Here is a 16,789-nt window from a genome sequence, read left to right as displayed (position 1 = left end):
GTTTGGGGACAGAAATGCAGTTATTTGCCCTGGAGTCATCCCCATTTGCCCTGGAGTCATCCCCACTGGCCCGTGGCTGCCACACTGTGCAGGGACCAGCAGGGTGGTCATGCACAATGTGGGGCAGGGGATGTGTGTAAAAAGGCTTTGCTGCCCCAAATGATGCCGGGTTGAAGCCTGCTTTTACCTCCCTGCCCCATCAGCTGGTGAGGCACATACTCACACAGCATCCTTGAGTCCACAGGGCTCCAGGTGGGGTGGGGGAACAGGGAAAATTCATCAGAAAAGGGAGCATCCTTCCCCAGGAGTGTCCTGGAGCCCCTCAGGCAGTTCAGCAGCCCCAGGGTGTGCTGAGCAGCTGTGGTGGGGCTGTGGGGCTGCAGGAAGAAGCAGTGCTGCTGTGTAATCCCTGCATGGGGGATTTATTTTTCTTCTCCTGGCTGGCTGACCCTCAGTCTGCCCCTGCCAGCCCTTCCCTCTGTGTCACTGCGGGTCGGGGTGTCCCTGTGTGGGATGTGCCCTCCTTCCCACGGCTCCCACAGAGGGACGTGGAGCCTGGGGCTGCAGCAGTGGGAGAGGCACAGAAAGGTTTGGGAAGGGGTTTGGAAAGAGCTCCTTGAAAGGCTCTGTCCAGGGCAGAGGGCAGTGCTCGACTTGCTGAACCACAGATCTGCAGGGAAGCCAAAGTTTGTCTTAAATCTTTCTTAAAGCTTGTCTTAAATCTGAGATGAATGGGTAATCTGGAGCCCAGGGAGTGAGTTTTAGCCTGTCTCTGTGAGACTGGGGTTCTGCCTTGCCCTGATGTGCTCTGCAGGAGCATGGATTGGGACGGGAAGGGCAGGGATGTAGCAGGATCTGTGCTGGACCTGCCTGCATCCCTCAAGGGGTGGATCCAGCACCCAGTCTTTGCCTCAAAAGTTGATTTTCCCTATTGCTCTTCATCTAGAAAATAGATTTCCACCACAGCCTTTGCTTGAATGGTCCCAAACTCTGAATCCAGGGTCTTGGAGTCCTCAATAAAGCTTTTTCTTCTGGTTAAAAAACGTAATGGTTGATAGATCCCCAAGTGTGCACCCGAGGTTGTGGAGCGACCTAGGCCCCCAGGAATAGGCTGAAGTCAGCAGCACTCTCTGCTCTCAGCTTTAGGAGGGTGTCAGACATGAGGGCTGTATCCTGCTGAGCTGAAAACCTCAAACCCCGTTGGGGCCCATGACCTTTAAGTGGCAGCGAGTGTCACAGAGCAGAACCTCTGCCTTTATCTCAGATCACGGCGGGGGAGGAGGCTCTGAGCAGAGCTTGGGTGGTGGCAGGGCTGCCCTGGTTTCTCTGAGTTGGTGTTTGGGAGGCAGTGGGGCTGCCCTGATTTTGTGGGGTGGTGGGGCTCATGTTGGGGGTCTCTCTGTGCTGGCCAGGCTGAGATGAGGGTTTGGGGAGCTGGTGGGGAGCACAGCACCCAGTGCCCCAGAGCCAGGGACACCCATTGCTGTGGGGCAGCACGTGCTGCTCCCTCCTCAGGTGCTCATGGGGGCCTCATGGGATTTGCAGTCTGGAGCATCCCCCTGACACTTTCTCTAGTCCTTGTAGGAAATGGAAACAAGGATCCTTGGTGTCCTGCAGGTTTGTGTCCAGAAGAGTTGCTCTGAACATGTCCTGTGTAAGATCTCCAGGAAGCATGACGTGCTGTCACCGTGTTAGGTTTGTGGATGCTGTCAAGGTGGGGATTAGGTGTACAGAGCCAAACAGGTACAAATGAACCCCAAAAACATGCACCAAGTGTGCATGGCAGCTCGGAGGAAATGCTTCTTCTGTTCATACCTAAAGCCAAGCTCTGCTTTCTTAGAAGTGGCTTCGCCCAGCAACGCCTGTGATGGTTCCTGATGATTCTTAGAGAGTTTATTCAGCAGCAGCACCTTCTAATTCAGGTCTCTCCACTTCCCCAGCAAATGCAGCTTCCCTGGCTTCTGTCACATGTGTATGGACACCTGCCCTTGGTCTGAGTGCTGGTCCCAGTCCATGTAATGCTCTGTAGGGTGGATGGTGATGGAGACCTGGTGCTGAGTGCTTCATTCCCCACTTGGTGTGATTGTGGTGCAGGTCTGCCCTGAAACATCTCTCAAATATTGGTTCATCCATCTATCTATCTATCTATCTATCTATCTATCTTCTGCAATCTCTTGAGGAGCATTACAGCCTAATTGGAATTAGGTGCCTAAATACCTTTTAGGATGTATGTCCTGGCTCTCCTGTGCCTCTGAACACGGCACTGCCCCATCACCCTGATGCTGGAACAGCATCAAACCCCAAGATGTGCTCTGGCATGGGGAGTGGGATGGTGGGAGCAGCTGGGGTGAGGCAGGAAGAGGCAGGACGCCCCTCTTAGACCTCCCAGGGAACACTAACACAGCTTCTTTCATGTTGTGGTGGAGCCCATTGCAGGCAGACACCGTGCTACATCTCAACACAGCTGGCTCAGGAGCTGATTTGCTGTAGACACCTTCTGTATTCAGTAGGATGAGGTGTTTCTCCAAGGAGCAGGTCAGGACATCGCAGCTCCAGGTCTGCCACCCCACCTTTTCTATTGCTCTCTCCAACAATTAGGCAGCTACAATCCATCCAGCCCCTCATTTAAACTCCTCCTTGAGCTACAGGATGTCCTGTGAGATTACTGAGCACTTGAATGAGGGGCTTTCTTAGCTTGGCAGAGGCTGAGCAGACCCCAGAGAGCTCCTGTGCTGGGGGAAGAGTCTGTTGCCAAGTCGTAGGAGGAATTCCCACGTTCCTGTTCCTTCCTGCTGGCTGCCAAATGCTTGTCCTGTCCACAAAAGCTGATGTATTTGCTAGGATTTAACCTTTGCTCATAGAAGTGAATAACGGAGATCTTTTACTTTTGGTTTCTGGGTGTAAATTCACAGCTCAGCACTGCTTTTGTATGCACAGCACGGACCCGTGGTGGGAAAAAACGGAGGAGGAACAGAGAGAGACTCCGCTTGGGTGAAGTCCTTTGTAGCAACAGCTGGGAGCCCACAGAAAATTGCTGCTCCCTCCTGCCCTGATGAACCCCCAAACCAGGCTCTAGGTGCCAACCAGACCTCACCATTTCAGCAGTAGCACAAAGGCAGCCCTGTGGGATGCGGAATTTGGGATTTCTCACGCCCGGAGTCGCTGCTGGTCCTGTCTGGACTGATGGACAGGCTCCCACATCTTCCCTGTTGGCAGCAAGCATGTCCGTGGAGTTTCAGGGAGAAGGAATGCTCCTTTTTGTTGCTTCTTTTCATGCCTACAGCAGAAGACACAGCTAGCACTGTTTTACTCTGCCCTGGACCCTCCTGTGGGACAGCCCCGGTGACACCGGTGCTCATGGTTGCCACCAGTCATGTCACCAGCAGCCTGGCCACCTCTATGTGGAGCTGACCTGGTTTGTGGGAGGTGAGAATGGCCCAAACTTCAGCTCTCAAATCTGGGCAAAGCAGAAAAGAGAAAACCAGCAGGTCCAGGCACAGCCTGAACTCATTTTCGGAGGACATCAGCCATGGCCCACGGGTGGGATCAGCAGGAGGGAACCCTGCACAGAGGAGAGAGGTCTCTGAAACCCCATGGTGAGGGTTTGGGGCATGGCAGAACCGTGTGATGCCCTGATCGAGGTCAGCTGTCCATCAGGGCAGTGTGTGGCCTCCAAAAAGCTGGAATGAGTCTCCAGTGCTGCTCCAGGATTTGGTTCTAATTAAAGGGACACCCATGTAGGTGACCCCGGGGCACTCCTCCCCACAGGGGGGGGGAGAAGCTGCTGGTGGAGTGAGGCTCTTGGCTGGGGGATTTGCTTAGGAGCGGGCTTGCAGTGGGACCCTGGGGAAGCAGCATGGAGAGGTCCAACCTTACCAGTGTTTGCTGTTCCTGCACCAGCAATGCCTTCCTGGAGCTAAAGTTCCGTGGGATCAGCAGAAGCAGGGGTAAAGCTGAAGTGTTTTTTGCTGTGGGCGTGTGGAAATTGGACCCACAAAAGGACGGGAATTGCAGTGATTGCCCCCAAAATGACAGGGTGCTGATTATAATCACAGTCCATGGCATTGCTGCTGGCCCAGGGGTTATGACCAGCGCCATAACCCCACAGAATTCTCTTTTCTTGCCTATCTGTGTAAATCTCTGCTCTCCCATCAGTGCCTGCCCTCAGCACTCCCTGAAAATTGCCCAAAAATTCCATCTTGGTGCAATTTAGAATACGCTCCAGCCTGCCCTGAGCACATCTGGTATCTGTGCGTCGGGTGATATTAATCACAGCATGAACGCAGCCAAGTGTTAAACGGCACAGCCTTCCCACCTCCCCCCCGAAAATGAAGGTTGTTTCCGTGCTCCAGCAATAAAATGAACCCAGCATTCCCGGGCAGGCGGTGATCTGGCAGGAACAACTGCTGTGTGGGATGAAGGGATGAGGAACGCTCCGAAACGGGCCAAGAAACCATGTGCTCCTAGGACTTTTTGAAATCCCTGCGGTGTTTGAAGCTATTTTCTAGTCCTCCTCATTTTCTGAATCCGCGGCTGTTCCTGCTGCGTCTGCAACTGCTCCCTCTGCCCCGGAATTTTGTGCCGAGGTCTTGTTGTTTTGGGTGTAAATGCCGCTTTCTGTTTCCAGGAAGGTAAACACCCCTCCCTTGCCCTGCTTGGCTGTGCAGATATCAAAGTGCTTCGCAAAGCAGGGGGGAGATGATGTTTCTGTTTTGCAGATGGGGGAGAGGAGTTGCAGAGGCTGCTGAGAAGTTCATGGGAATCTGCTTGCTTGGAGGGTGCTTGTGGTTTTGCTTCAGGACACTTAGTGGCTTCCTTTAGTGTTGGGCAACGACAGGATTGGCACAAGGGATATTTTTGCTCCCCTTTTTCTGGGCTGGCCACACAGCAGACAGTGAGCAAAACCCCACCAGCACCATGCTGGTCATGTTGCCCCCAAGTTCCCCAGTTTGTGGTTGATTAAAAAACAAAAAAAGAAAAAAAAACACAGAAAAAAACCCCAAAACTGTGGTTTCAGCACAGTTGGCGCCTCAGCCACTGAGGTTGCTGTGCTTTTAAGGGAGGCAGCCCCAGCACTGGTGCCTGGGAGGAATGGGGGGGCGAGAACTCTTGTGTGGTGTCTTTGATGTTGGAGGCTTTTACCCGCGTTACCCGGGGAGAAACTCGAGTGCTTTTCATGTCTGGTGGTGAGGGAGGCAGAGAGCCAGGAGGGATCTGCTTTGTGAGACCTTTTCGAAGGGAATTCAGCAGAACTTTCCAGAAGTTGGGGGGAGGCTCTCTGGGGCAGCAGCTGAAATAGGTGCTGAAGCATCCTTGGCTCTCGCGGGCTCCAGGCAGCGTGCATTGTCCTCCTCATCATCCTTGGCTGAGTAAGTCTCTGCTTGAGCTCTCCCCAGCCTCAGGGAGTAAAAAGCTGTGACAAGGGCTGTGCTGGGGTCTCCACAGCCGTGCCAGTGGGGATTTGTGGAGTGGGGAAGTTGAGCGTGGCCATGCGATGAGTACGTGGGGGTTTGAAGGGTAAGGAGGGGAAAAATAGAGCAGTGGCTTAGCAGGGGGAAAATACCAGGGACGTGATGCAGGCACTGTCACAGGGGAGTGATTTGTCAGGACCTGTGCCGAGGGAGGAGGCAGAGCCGGCTCTGCCACCTCTCAGGCTCCCTGTGGGATGAGATGTGCTGGGCTGAGCCTCTGCACCACGGCCCGAGCAGGCAGAGAGTGGGACAGGGGAGTCACAGAGGCTGGCATCAGCTCCTGGGGGTGAAATGGGGTGGCAGCAGCCCTGACATCATCCAGGGCATGGGGGCTGCCTGGGGTGTCAGCCCCCAGCAGGATGGGACCCCGGTGCAGACGGGCTGTCCTCACCCAGCTCCCACTGCCCTGTGGTGGAAAGGGGCCTGCCTGGCTGCTGGCAGTGCCAGGCAGGGGTGGGGTGCTGCCTGTGGTGGGCTCCGTGCTGAGTTTGGGAGCCCTGCCCCAGCCAGAGGGGCCGGGTGTGGTTTGCCTCTGCGCAGGTGGTGGGAAGGGGCTGCCACAGCCTGGCCAGCCTGGCAGATGTGTGGCTGTGAGGGCTCTGCAGGAGATGCTCTCACGGTACTTTTGGCAAATGCGTTCCTGTGACATCGCGGGGAGTGTGTCTGGTGACATAAGGGAGGGCTGGCAGCCCAGGGTGGCCTCACTCCTTGGTTTCTGCTCTGGAAGTTGGCTGTGAGCTGATGTGGAAAAGGAACTTCCTGGTGTTTGATGGCCCCTTGTCCTGATGAACACTGGGGAAAACCTCCTGAGCATCCTTGTGTGTGCTGGTGGGTGCAGGGCTCCTGTCTCCAGCCCTTTTCCATGGCTCTCGGTGCCTCTGTGGGAAGTGCTCCCCAAAAACAGCCTCCTGCTCTCCCCTCCTCTTGCTCATCCTGCCCCAGCACTCGCAGCAGCCCCCAAACCTGAGCTACAGCCCGTGGACAGGGCACACATCTCCTCTGCACTGTGGGGTGCACTGGGATCACCCAGAGCCCTGGGGACACCCCAACCCCCCAAAAAGGGCAGGGCTGTGGAGATGCCACACGGATGGGGACACTGTGACAGTGGGGCTGCCACAAGGCTGGGGACACCAAAGGGATGATGACACTCCAGGGATGTGGATGCCATGGGGATGGGGAAGGCTATGTTGCAGCCCTGGAGCTCTGCAAACTGGCCCAGCTCCGAGCCTCACTTTTTTTTGTTTTCCTCTTTCTTTTTCTTCTTTTTTTTTTTTTTTAATAATTTGAACAGCCCCTCTGCATCCTTGCCTTGCCATTCCTGATGGCCCAGTGACAGTGACACAGATGTTTAGGTGACACGGTAGGGCCCCCTGGACTTGCCAAGCACAGAGGTTTTCCATCTTGCCTTAGTCTGGCAGAGGTTGGGGGTACTGGGCATGGCAGCCTGGGCTGTGCCAGTGTGAACCCCCAGGAACTGTTCTTTCTCTCTGTATCCCAATGTCTCCCTGTCAAACAGCCCTTGGAAGCAGCGAGGGCTGCAGGAAAGGCTTCACGCCAGAGGATTTCAGGCTAGGCTTTTTATATCCATCCCAGTGTGACCACACTTCATTTAGGGAAGGAGCATCCGGGATGGATCTGGGCTGACATATTCAGGGCTGAGACTATCTCAGCTCTGCCAGAGCAGATCGGGGCCAGGGGAGCAGCTGGGATCCAATGGGACCGGTACTGCTGCCCTGTGCTGTGCCTTCCAGCATACACCGAGCTGTTTATGTAGGATTTCTTGGGGATTTCATAGGTGTTGTGTCCATCCTTCTGTAAAGAGCAGGTCATTCCATCTGTCCCAAAACTCCCTCTTTGGAGCCACGGGTATCCAGCCGTGATATCTCGTCCATGAGCTGAGCAGCTGCAGGGCGGCACACTGGGCTTGCTGCTGCTGCTTTCCAGGGTCAGCTTGTGGGAACACGCGGAGCAGAGGAGTACAGGAACAGCCTCCCACAGCGCCAGGCAAGTTTTGGGTTAAAGTTGCTTAATTTTATTGAATTCCTGCTGCTGTGGATGGTGGGTGCGGCAGAGGGAGCAGACTGGTGGTGCAGCTCTGGGGTGGGAGAGGATTTTGTGCTGCTGTTGGACATGTGCTGGCTGAGAGTCCTGGGTTTCCTGGTGCTAATGACTGTCGGGTGGGTGGACTAAATTCCCCTGGGAGGTAAGTGAGCCAGGCAATGGGGTATTTGTGTGTGCAGGCAACACTGGGCTGAGCTTTGGTTTTGAGACAAGGTAAAAATGCAAAAAACCAAGAATCGTGATTATGTGGGAACCCCTAAACGCTGCTGCCTTGTCCAGGTGTGGTTCCAGATTGTAGGATATAGCATCCAGGAGGAGTGCAGCTGTCCAGGGTGTGTGCCCTGCTTTAAGGGCCTCCTGAGTGCAGATAAGGACATGTCATGATAGAAAAAAACTGTTTGGAACACACGGAGAACTGCGATAGAGCTGTGACCTCTCCCATGCTGTTGTAGTTGCCATCCATGACTTCCCATGTTGAGACCAAAACCCCTGTGTGGCCGTGGGGCTCGTGGGTAGCTCCATGGTGGTGTTTGAATGTGTTTGACCCCACAGCCCCTCAGCACGTACCCTCTCACTGGGTCGTGCTGGCCATGGCTCGAGGTATGCACATGTGGCACGGTCTAATGGCTTGGTGGCCAATAACCCGGCAGCAGCGGTTCCTGGACGCCTCTCCATGGGGAATCCAGACTTCCCTTCCCTGAGCACGGTGGAATTTTTATAGCCTGTGGTTTCAAATGCTGTGATTTCCTTATGGCCCCGATGCCGCATGCAGCCCTGTGGAAGCTGTGCTGGGGCTGGGTGAAACACGGGCTGGAGCTGCTGCTCCCTGGGTAACGTGGCTGAGCTTTGCTCCAGCACAGGGGAAAGGCTGGGCTGGGGAAGGGAAGGCTGTCACTCCTGGGGTTGAGCCTGCTGGGTGCTGTGATCTTATGGCTGAATTCAACTGGACTTTATTTCATTTATCCCTAAAATTTGTTGGGCTTGGTGGAGTAGAGTATGGTAAAGCTACCTGATTTGTTAAAAAGTAATCACCAAACTGGCAGTAAAAGAGTTAATCTTGCAAATACAGCTCAGTGGCATCCTGGAAGTGTCCATCCAAAAATCAGGATGGGAGTGGGCATGTGGCATTTCGAGGTAACAGGGTAGAGGTGGCCAGGCTGCCAAACCCCACTTGCCACGGGGCCGCAGCTGTGACTCGGGCATGGACGTGGCACTGTGGGATGTGTGCCTGGCTGGGAGATGAAGGCAGAGACAGTTCATCCACATCTAGTGGGTGAGAGCACTGTCTGCTTCCCAGCAGCATCCTTGGCTTTGTTCCCTGGGGTCCCTGTCCTTGTGGGGACGAGGCAGAGTTCTGCATTAATGCCCTGAAGATCTCTGCAGGCTCATCCTTATCATCCCCAAAAATACCAGGCAGTGCTGGCGTGCTCAGAGCTCCCTCCCTGAGCCATTGGTGATCGCTAGGAAGGGGTGCAGCCGGTGGGAAATCAGCAGTGGTGCTTTCTCCAGTCCCTGATAAATCCCCTGAAAACCCCTGCCCAGGTCTGGCTGCTCTAGGGGTGCTTTGGGGCCATCAGATTTTCCTAAAACATCCATGTCCCTGTGGTCCTGCTGCAGGGATGCTGCCTGGGTCCAGCCGTCTCCAGCCAGCTCTCCCTTCTCACGAACTTGTGGAAAAGTGATTTCCCTTCCTATTTTCTGGCCCCTTCTCAGACTCAGACTGGGTTAACTCTTGCTGTAGATGCAAAACTTGCTGGAGGGGCCTGGCCAGGCGGGGCTGTAAAAGCCACATTTTCTTTGGGAATCGGATTAAGGCCCCTTTTTCCTCGTGCTGGGCGGATGCGGGTGACATGAAGTCTCTCTTTGTCCTGGATGGTATTTCTGGCCCAGCTGCAGTGGGTTAACCCTTTGTCATCCCACACAGTCCTGGTGATGAATGGCCCTTTGCTAAGCAACAGGGACCTTTTCCTGGGGTGGAAGCGGGGCACTGTGGGCTGTGTCCTCCCCCTGCACAGCTGGGGGATGAAGTGCAAAGCCTTGGTGCCTGGGTAGGGGACATGTCTGTGGGACAGGGAGCTGCCCTAACGCTGCTTGCTGCTGCCTTTCTTTGCCATTTTTAGTCTCTGTTCCCCAAGATAGATGGATGGGAGTTTGTGCCCCAGTCCTGCACTGGGACCAGAAGTGTCTCCGTGCTGGGGCAGCCCCGGGCTGCCTGGATGGCACAGAGGGACTTGGGTGGGACAAGGAGGGGGCAAAAGTGACGGTGAGAGCAGAGGCCAGGCCGGCTGGCGGAGCACGAGAGCTGCCTGTGTGCTCCTGAGAGGGCACTGACCATGTTCAGTGGTGCTCCCCGGGCACCAATGCCCAGCCATGCCTGCTGCGGCAGGAGCATCCCTTTTCCTGGGTAACCAGCCGGGAGCAGGGCAATGGCAGGCAGAGAGCACCCACAGGGATCCCAGGAGCCCTCAGCTCTGGTGCCCAGGATCCAAGGAGGTGTCTTGGTTTGCTACTCGGTGCTGGGCTCTGTGGCTGAGAAGAAATGGAGGTGATTTCATGGCCATGCCCTGGAGTCTGGTGGCTGTGGGCATCTCACACCTAGGGCTCGGGTCCATTTTACTTTGTTTCCCCTCTGTGGCGCATTGTTGCATCACCTTGGATTCATCCGCTGCTGCTCTGAGCCTTGGCTTGGCTTGTTTGTTTATGCAAAAGCCAAATGGTAGCAGGGAACATCCCTTTCTGGTGGCCTGGAAAAGCTGCCGGGGGCACACAGCGCTGGCTCCCTGCAGCGCTGATCCTGTGCTGTTATCAGGGAGCCTCCTGATAAGAGCAGGGCAGGGATTTCCCCAGAGGGGGTCCTGGACCATGTCAAAGTGGCATCAGGAGCTCCCAGGCCTCCCAGCAGTGGGGGAGTGCAGCCCACAGGCCTGAATTCTCCCCGTGTCCCTCTCCCTGCTGAGTTTTAGGACGTGATCACCCCAAGGCGGATGGAGGGGTGCCACCATCTCCTAAATCTGACCCAGCAGCAGATGGGGACCGAGCGGGACTCGCTCATGGCGTTGGGAACTGCAGGGCGGCGACGCATTTCCCTCCCACCCGAGCTCCTCCTCCCCCCCATCCTCCTGACCTTTTCCCATCAAAACACAAAGCGCTATTATTCGGAGCAAGGCACCTCCATCCGAGGAGACAGCTGGCGTTGCAGCAGCTTGCTGGGGATGGGTTGTTATTAATTAAGCTGCAGGAGACAGCCCGGCAGCTTGAATGGAGTTTTCCTTCTTTTCAGGGTTAGGATGCCCTAAATTCTTTCTTCTTTACCTCCAAACGGCGTTTATAGGTTTAAAAGGGGCAGCAGACAAAGGGTGGAGAAGGGCCCATTATGTACAGCTTGCAGGGACGTGTATCCTTGCACGTGGCCTGCAGGAACCATTAGGACACCCCAGCACCTTCTTTGCAGCTTGGTTTGTACCAGGGGTTGCTGTGACCCCCAGGGATGTCCCTGTGCCACTGCCAGGCCATCTCCCCATCTAGAGAGGAGATGCCACTTTGGGGTGTGACAGTTTGAACGACTTGAGCAAGTTTGGGGTGACTCGGGCGGTTGAACTTTTCACTCCCTGCTGCTCTCCCTTGCAAAGGTGATTTATTTTCACCAAACTCATCCTGTGCCTCTGCTGCCGGGTCTGCTTTGACCGTGCAGAGGAGGAGCAGAGGTGGTGAAGGAGGATGCTGGGGCTCTGGGAGGTGCCCTTCGGTGTGTGAGCTCTGTGTAGGCTCCATCTGCTCCCTCTCTCTCCACAGGGCAGGATGCAGGGGTTTGGTGGAGTGGGGCTCTGGGATGCTGGGGGGGTGAGATGCAGAGAGTTTTGCTTTACCTCTTTTAGGGATAATTTGTCCTTTGGGATACTCTGTGGATGTCTGGGGAGCAGATCATGCCCTTGAAGAGGAGGGGTGAGGACTGCTCCTAAGCAGCCAAAGGAGCCAAGTGTGTTTCCTTGGGCATGGCTGGGCTGTGCCATCTGCAGAGCTGGCCCAGGGATCTGAGCAGCAGCGTTTTGGGGCCAGGACAGACCTGTCCCTGCTGAGCAAAACCTGTGCTCAGAGCTGAGGCCACAGCAGTGCCTGGAAGATGCTGAGAGTGCTTTGTGTCTGTCCAAACCAGCACATCAGTGCCCCAACCAGTGTTCCCTGCAAGGGAAAAGGAATTTGGGAGGATTGGGGTTCTTTATTGCTTTTTCCAAATATCTGTGACTGTGGAGTCCCTTCCTAGCAAAGCCTGTTCCCTGCTGGAAAATGGTGGATTGTTCAAGCACAGTGAGGACCCTCCTGCCTCGCGGGAGCAGGCAGGAGGTGCAGATCCTCTGCAGGAGGAATGTGCCAGAGGAAGGGAGGCTGCTGCATGGACACTGCTGGGATGTGACACCGGAGCCGAGGCACGGCCTCCCCAGGGAGTGGGTGACTCATGCCAAGGACACAGTGCCAGCTGCTCCTGATGGCTGGTGACAGCGTGTGAAATCATTTCTTCCTTCCTTCCTGGAAAGTGGGAGCGGTCTGAAGATGTCCAGCTGGAGGAGACTCTGGGTTTTGGTGTGGTGGAAGCTGGGCCAGTCCTGGGTGTGATGTGGGTTCAGCAGAACAGCCACGGTGCAGTGATGCTGGAGGGTCTGGATCCTGCTCCTGGCCAGGGCGTGGAGGGGTTGATTGGTGGTTGGTCCCTGAGTTCTGGAGGGCTCTGGGATGCTCCTGGCAGTGCCTGCACCCCATGTTACTGCTGCTCCACTACCCTCCTTCTCTAGGGAGATTTAAGCCACCAAAGAGCTTCTTTCATGAAGGAACTGGTGGGATACCTGCAGAGGTCTGTCTGACATGGGCTGCTCAGAGGAGCTGTTCAATGCCAGAAACCAGGTAGCTTTAAAGACAAAAACCAGCATAATCCATCGACTTGGGAGTTCAGTACAGCCAGAGAAGAGGAAATGTCATTGACCTGTGGGTCCTAGAGATGTTCTGGGGAGTTACCCTGCACATGCTGCAGGGACTGTGGTGGCTGCCTGCCAGAGCTCTGCCTGAGTGGTAACACTTGCAGACCTGCACTCAGGCTCTTAGAAAAGCTTTGGGGTTGTTTTTAGATGTTCCTGGCATTGGGAGATCCTTTCTGTTCCTGCTAGAGGTGATGGTGTCTCTTTCAATGCTAAAAAAAATTAAATTTTGGTCTTGTGATCTTCAAGCTCTTGTCCTTTTCTCACTCATGCTGCTTTCCACTGAGTTTGCTGGTGCTTCACCAAGGTCTCTGCATTTCATTCTGCTATTGATCTGAGATTATAAATACAGCTGGCAGAATTTCCGTCTGTCTGTCAAAGTCACTGGGGACTGGCAGGTAGTCAGCATTGCAGCAATATTGAAAGAATAAAAATTATTTCCTAAGCCCTAATAGTGCACTTTTAACTGGAGACTGCTGAAGTGCAGTAAAATTGGAAATGTCCCTTCAGCATTCCTGTGAGAGAACATCCCGCTCGTGCTGCCTGTGCCTGAGGGATTTGATGTTTTCTTAAGTGCTGGGCAGCTTGGGATGAAGTGAGTTTGTTGGCAGGTCTGCCCACAGGCTGGATAGTGCTGGTGAAGCTGCCTTCACCTGCTAATCCTGGTTATTCCTCGAAGCTGGGGATTTATGGTTGGAGCTGGCCAAGGGCAGAGCATTGCCCGGCGCAGGGGAGAGCTGCAGTGCTGCTGGGGGACAGCCCCACTGCTGGGCAGTTCTCTGCTGCAAAGGACTGTGGCTGGGATTGTTCCCAAAACTCAGGGTCTGTTGAAACCCTCACTGCTGTATCCCTGAGCATGAGTGCTGGACCACCTTCTCCAGTCAGCCCTACCAGCCCTGCAGGGTGTGGCTGTGACATGGGGACCTTCTTTCACTACAAGGATGTCCCATAAAGCAGTACAGATTAGATTGTGTAAGCCAGGCAGGAATCTTCCTTAACATTTCAGATTAGTTGCAAGACTAAAAGCTGGATCTGTAGTTAGTTCAAATCCCTCGGTACAACTTACAACAGCAATGGGCCTCTTTAGAATTGCTCCTAACTCTGATTATTAGTTTTTTCTAAGAGAAGAACAATGAGTTTGTGATTTTAAAACCCTTAATTAGAGGATTTGGATCCAGTTCTTGGCTCTGCTGTAAGATTTCTGTGTGACCCTGGGTGAGTCACTTAATCCCTGTCCAGTTCATCTTCACTGTAGGGGTAAAGCTGCTTCCTTCCTCTGCCTGTCGGTCCTGCCTGTGCTCAGAGCCAGAAACGAGCAGTGGGAGAAGCACAGGGCCCTGTTCTCCTTGCAGGAACGGAGATGCTCCTGTAAGAACAAATCCCAGAGGTGGCTGTTTGTCACTCTGTGAGTTCCACCTCTGCACAAACACCCCAAAGTCACCGAAAGCCATCCTGGGGACCAGCAGTGCTACTAAAGGGCTGCTGCACTTGCTGTGGGGCCAAGGATGACACTTTGTTGTCCTTCTGAGCTGCTCGCTCACCACCTGTTGCTCCTGGGAAGGATAAGAGTTGAAACAAAATATTTTCTATTAATTAATCTGGGAAACAACTTGTACACAGTGTTGAGTTCCTGTGTGCTCCGATTTCTTCCTCCTGAGGGTGGGGAGGCCCTGGCACAGGGTTCTCAGAGAAGCTGTGGCTGCCACGTCCCTGGAATTGTCCAAAGCCAGGTTGGACCTGGTTTAGGGGACGGTGTCCCTGCCCATGATTGGAATTAGATGGTCTTTAAGGTCCCTTCCAACCAAACCAGTCTGTGATTCTGTGAAATGTCTTTGCAGAGATTCATTGACCATGGGGAGAACTTTTCTATGGTTATTTTTGTTCCCTCACAGGCAAGACTAAAGTATGCCCATGATTTCAGTCTGAAAAAACTAACTCCAAGGAGCAAGGAGTTGGTTCACGTGGCTGAGCACGCCTGCTCACCTGTGTTTGCTGCTCTTGGTTTGGGCACATGAACCCTGTGCTGATGTTTAATTCCTGCAGAGCCACAGATGTGGCCAACTTGATGGCAGGGACAGGAAGAGCACATCGCATCTGCAGAGCCCACATGCACTTGAGATCCTCCCTTTAATCTTTGTGCAAGCACAGCACCTAAGTGAGCTGGGCACAGCCTTTTCCTGCCTTTCTCCAGCTAAAACAAGGCTGGAGCGACTTACAAACAGACCCAGCTGCTACTCGGGCAAGCCCGGTTTGGCATCTAGCATTGGATTTTCCTGGAGATTAGAGAGATTAAAACACTAATGCCCATTGATAGGGGTTAAAGCTTTAATAAGTCATAAAAAGTGGTGTAATCTGGCAGAAAGCTGCACGCAGCTGCAGCATAAGCAGATTGAGGCTGGGTTTCCTGCCTGGGTGCTGGGTAAAGGTTTCTCAGAAATTGGTATTTGTGGTACTTGCTGAAGTGGGGGGGGATGTGGTCTTGCCCCCCCTGAGCACCCATCGTTTGCAGAGCAGCCTATGCCAGCCTTGCTGGGCATCACGGGAGGGGTGCTGCCAGCCTGGTGGGGTGGGGAGGGGCTGCTGCCAGCCTGGTGGGGTGGGAAGGGGCTGCTGCCAGCCTGGTGTGTGGTGGCAGTGCTTGTTGGAGGAAGATCTGCCACTGCTGGTGGTCCGGAAGTGGAGAGGGAAGGTGACAGCCACGATAGAGCCACAGGCAGGAGACAGGGCAGGGGGGCTGTGGTGCCACGGGCACAGGTGGCAGGGCTGGCATCAAGTGCAGGAGCTTAGCCAGAGGCTGGTGATGCTGGTAACAGCTCAAAAAGGAAGTACGAGTATTAGCTCTGGGCTTGCAGGCTGTGCAGGGGAAATGTGGGAAATGGAGTCCTCTGGGTGTTGAAAATTGCAGATGTGCACATCTGTCTTAACCCTTTCATCACCTGCAGGCCTTTCTCTGGGAGTGCAAGTCTGGGAACTGCAGGGAAAAAGTTCTGAGGTCATAGGGTGGGTCAAAGGAACGTGTCAGACCCAGGAGCCCAAAAGAGGGAGGTTGGCTTCTTCTTGGCTGTGACAGGAGAGAGTCCCACCGCCACTGCTGGACATCACAGAGGGGACTTCACCCCACACCAGGGTGTGTGTTGGAGGGACATGGCAGCTTCCCTCCTGTGGCTGGCCCTTCCCTCTGCTGGTGGGAGAGAGGTGGTGGGGATGCTCTGGGATCAAGGTATAAGGCAGGAAGGACTTGTGGAGACAGCTAATATCTTCATTCAGCGTCACTGACATCATTTTAGAGAGCAGCCGTGCCCGTGGGGGTAGGTTGACATCTTGTCCTGGCAGATGTGAGATGCAGCCCAGAGCAAACCGAGGCCACACTCCCAGCGCTCACACCCGCCGGGAGTGCTTTGGGGCTCTGCTGGAGAATTTCGGGATGCTAGAAAGCAAAAGGCTTCCCTGGCCTCGGGGACGGGGATGTGGATGAGAGAGTGGCCCTTGTCCCTGGAGCACTGGGCTCCTCTCGTGTTGGGGCTGCCCCGTTTGTCCCAGCCTCTCTCTTTCCCGTGGAAGTCTCCCCGCACCTCCTGCGCGGACCCGGGCCGTGCCGTGCCCCCAAACTCTTCTTCCTCTCACCCTTTGCGGGCCCCCCTGGGCCGGGCCGGGCCGGGAGCGGCGGGGGGATGGAAACCGCCCGGGGGCGAAGCAACTTCCCGGGAAGAGGCTCCATCCCCCCGGGCCGGGCTGGAGGGGGAGGAGGCAGGGTGATGGGGGAGGAGGAGGAGGAAGGGCGATGGGGGAGGAGGCGGAGGACAGCGCGGGAGGAGGCGGGAGCCACCGGCTGCCGGAGCCGCCGCCGCCGCGGGTGAGTCTCCGGTGCCCAAGGGGCGGGGGCTCCGGGGGGCAGCGGAGGGGGGAATTATGGTGGAGGGAAGTGCTTTTTTGGGGTGAATTACCCTGGGGAAGGGCCTGAGAGCGCGGGGGGTGGGTCCCGCGGTTCCCACGGAGGGCGGCGGGGCGCGGTGTGGGGGTTCCCCGCCGGGGCAGGGGGTCCCCGGGCCAGGGGCACAGGGTGCTGGGGGAGGGGGGCTCGGCCCCCGGCCCCCTTCTGCCGCCGCTGTGCCCCACAAGAGGGGCCGCTGCTCGGCACCGCCTGGCCGCGCTGCCGGCATTGTCCGGGAGAAATAGAGATCAATAGAGATCAATAGAGATCAATAGATCAAACCCTCCCCTGCCTGGGAGGCACCCCCTGGTCCCCTGCTCTGTCCCCGTGGGTACCCCCTTGTCCCCTGCCCTGCTCGC

The 16,789-nt window shown here is 55.4% G+C and overlaps 1 protein-coding gene across 7 annotated transcripts in view; it reads left to right on the top strand.

The window, feature by feature from the left end:
- The window catches only part of SEPTIN9 (septin 9), a 134,652-nt gene that overhangs the window by 92,990 nt on the left and 24,873 nt on the right, over nucleotides 1-16,789 (top strand). Inside the window, exon 1 of one of the 7 annotated variants that reach the window (XM_042032670.1) lies at nucleotides 5,265-5,369. The exons of 5 other annotated variants lie outside the window; for them this stretch is intronic. The gene's annotated coding sequence lies outside the window, so the exon portion shown is untranslated. Of the gene's footprint in view, nucleotides 1-5,264; nucleotides 5,370-16,288; nucleotides 16,353-16,789 lie in introns of those variants that run through there. One more of the 7 variants, XM_042032671.1, reaches the window with a different exon arrangement.

Source organism: Corvus kubaryi, unplaced genomic scaffold (genome assembly GCF_017639235.1).
Source record: "Corvus kubaryi isolate FWS band 111438036 unplaced genomic scaffold, C.kubaryi_AGA036_p1.0 37353, whole genome shotgun sequence".
NCBI lineage: Eukaryota > Metazoa > Chordata > Aves > Passeriformes > Corvidae > Corvus > Corvus kubaryi.
Note: the sequence above shows the minus strand (reverse complement) of the source record. Positions and strands in the feature narration are given on the sequence as shown.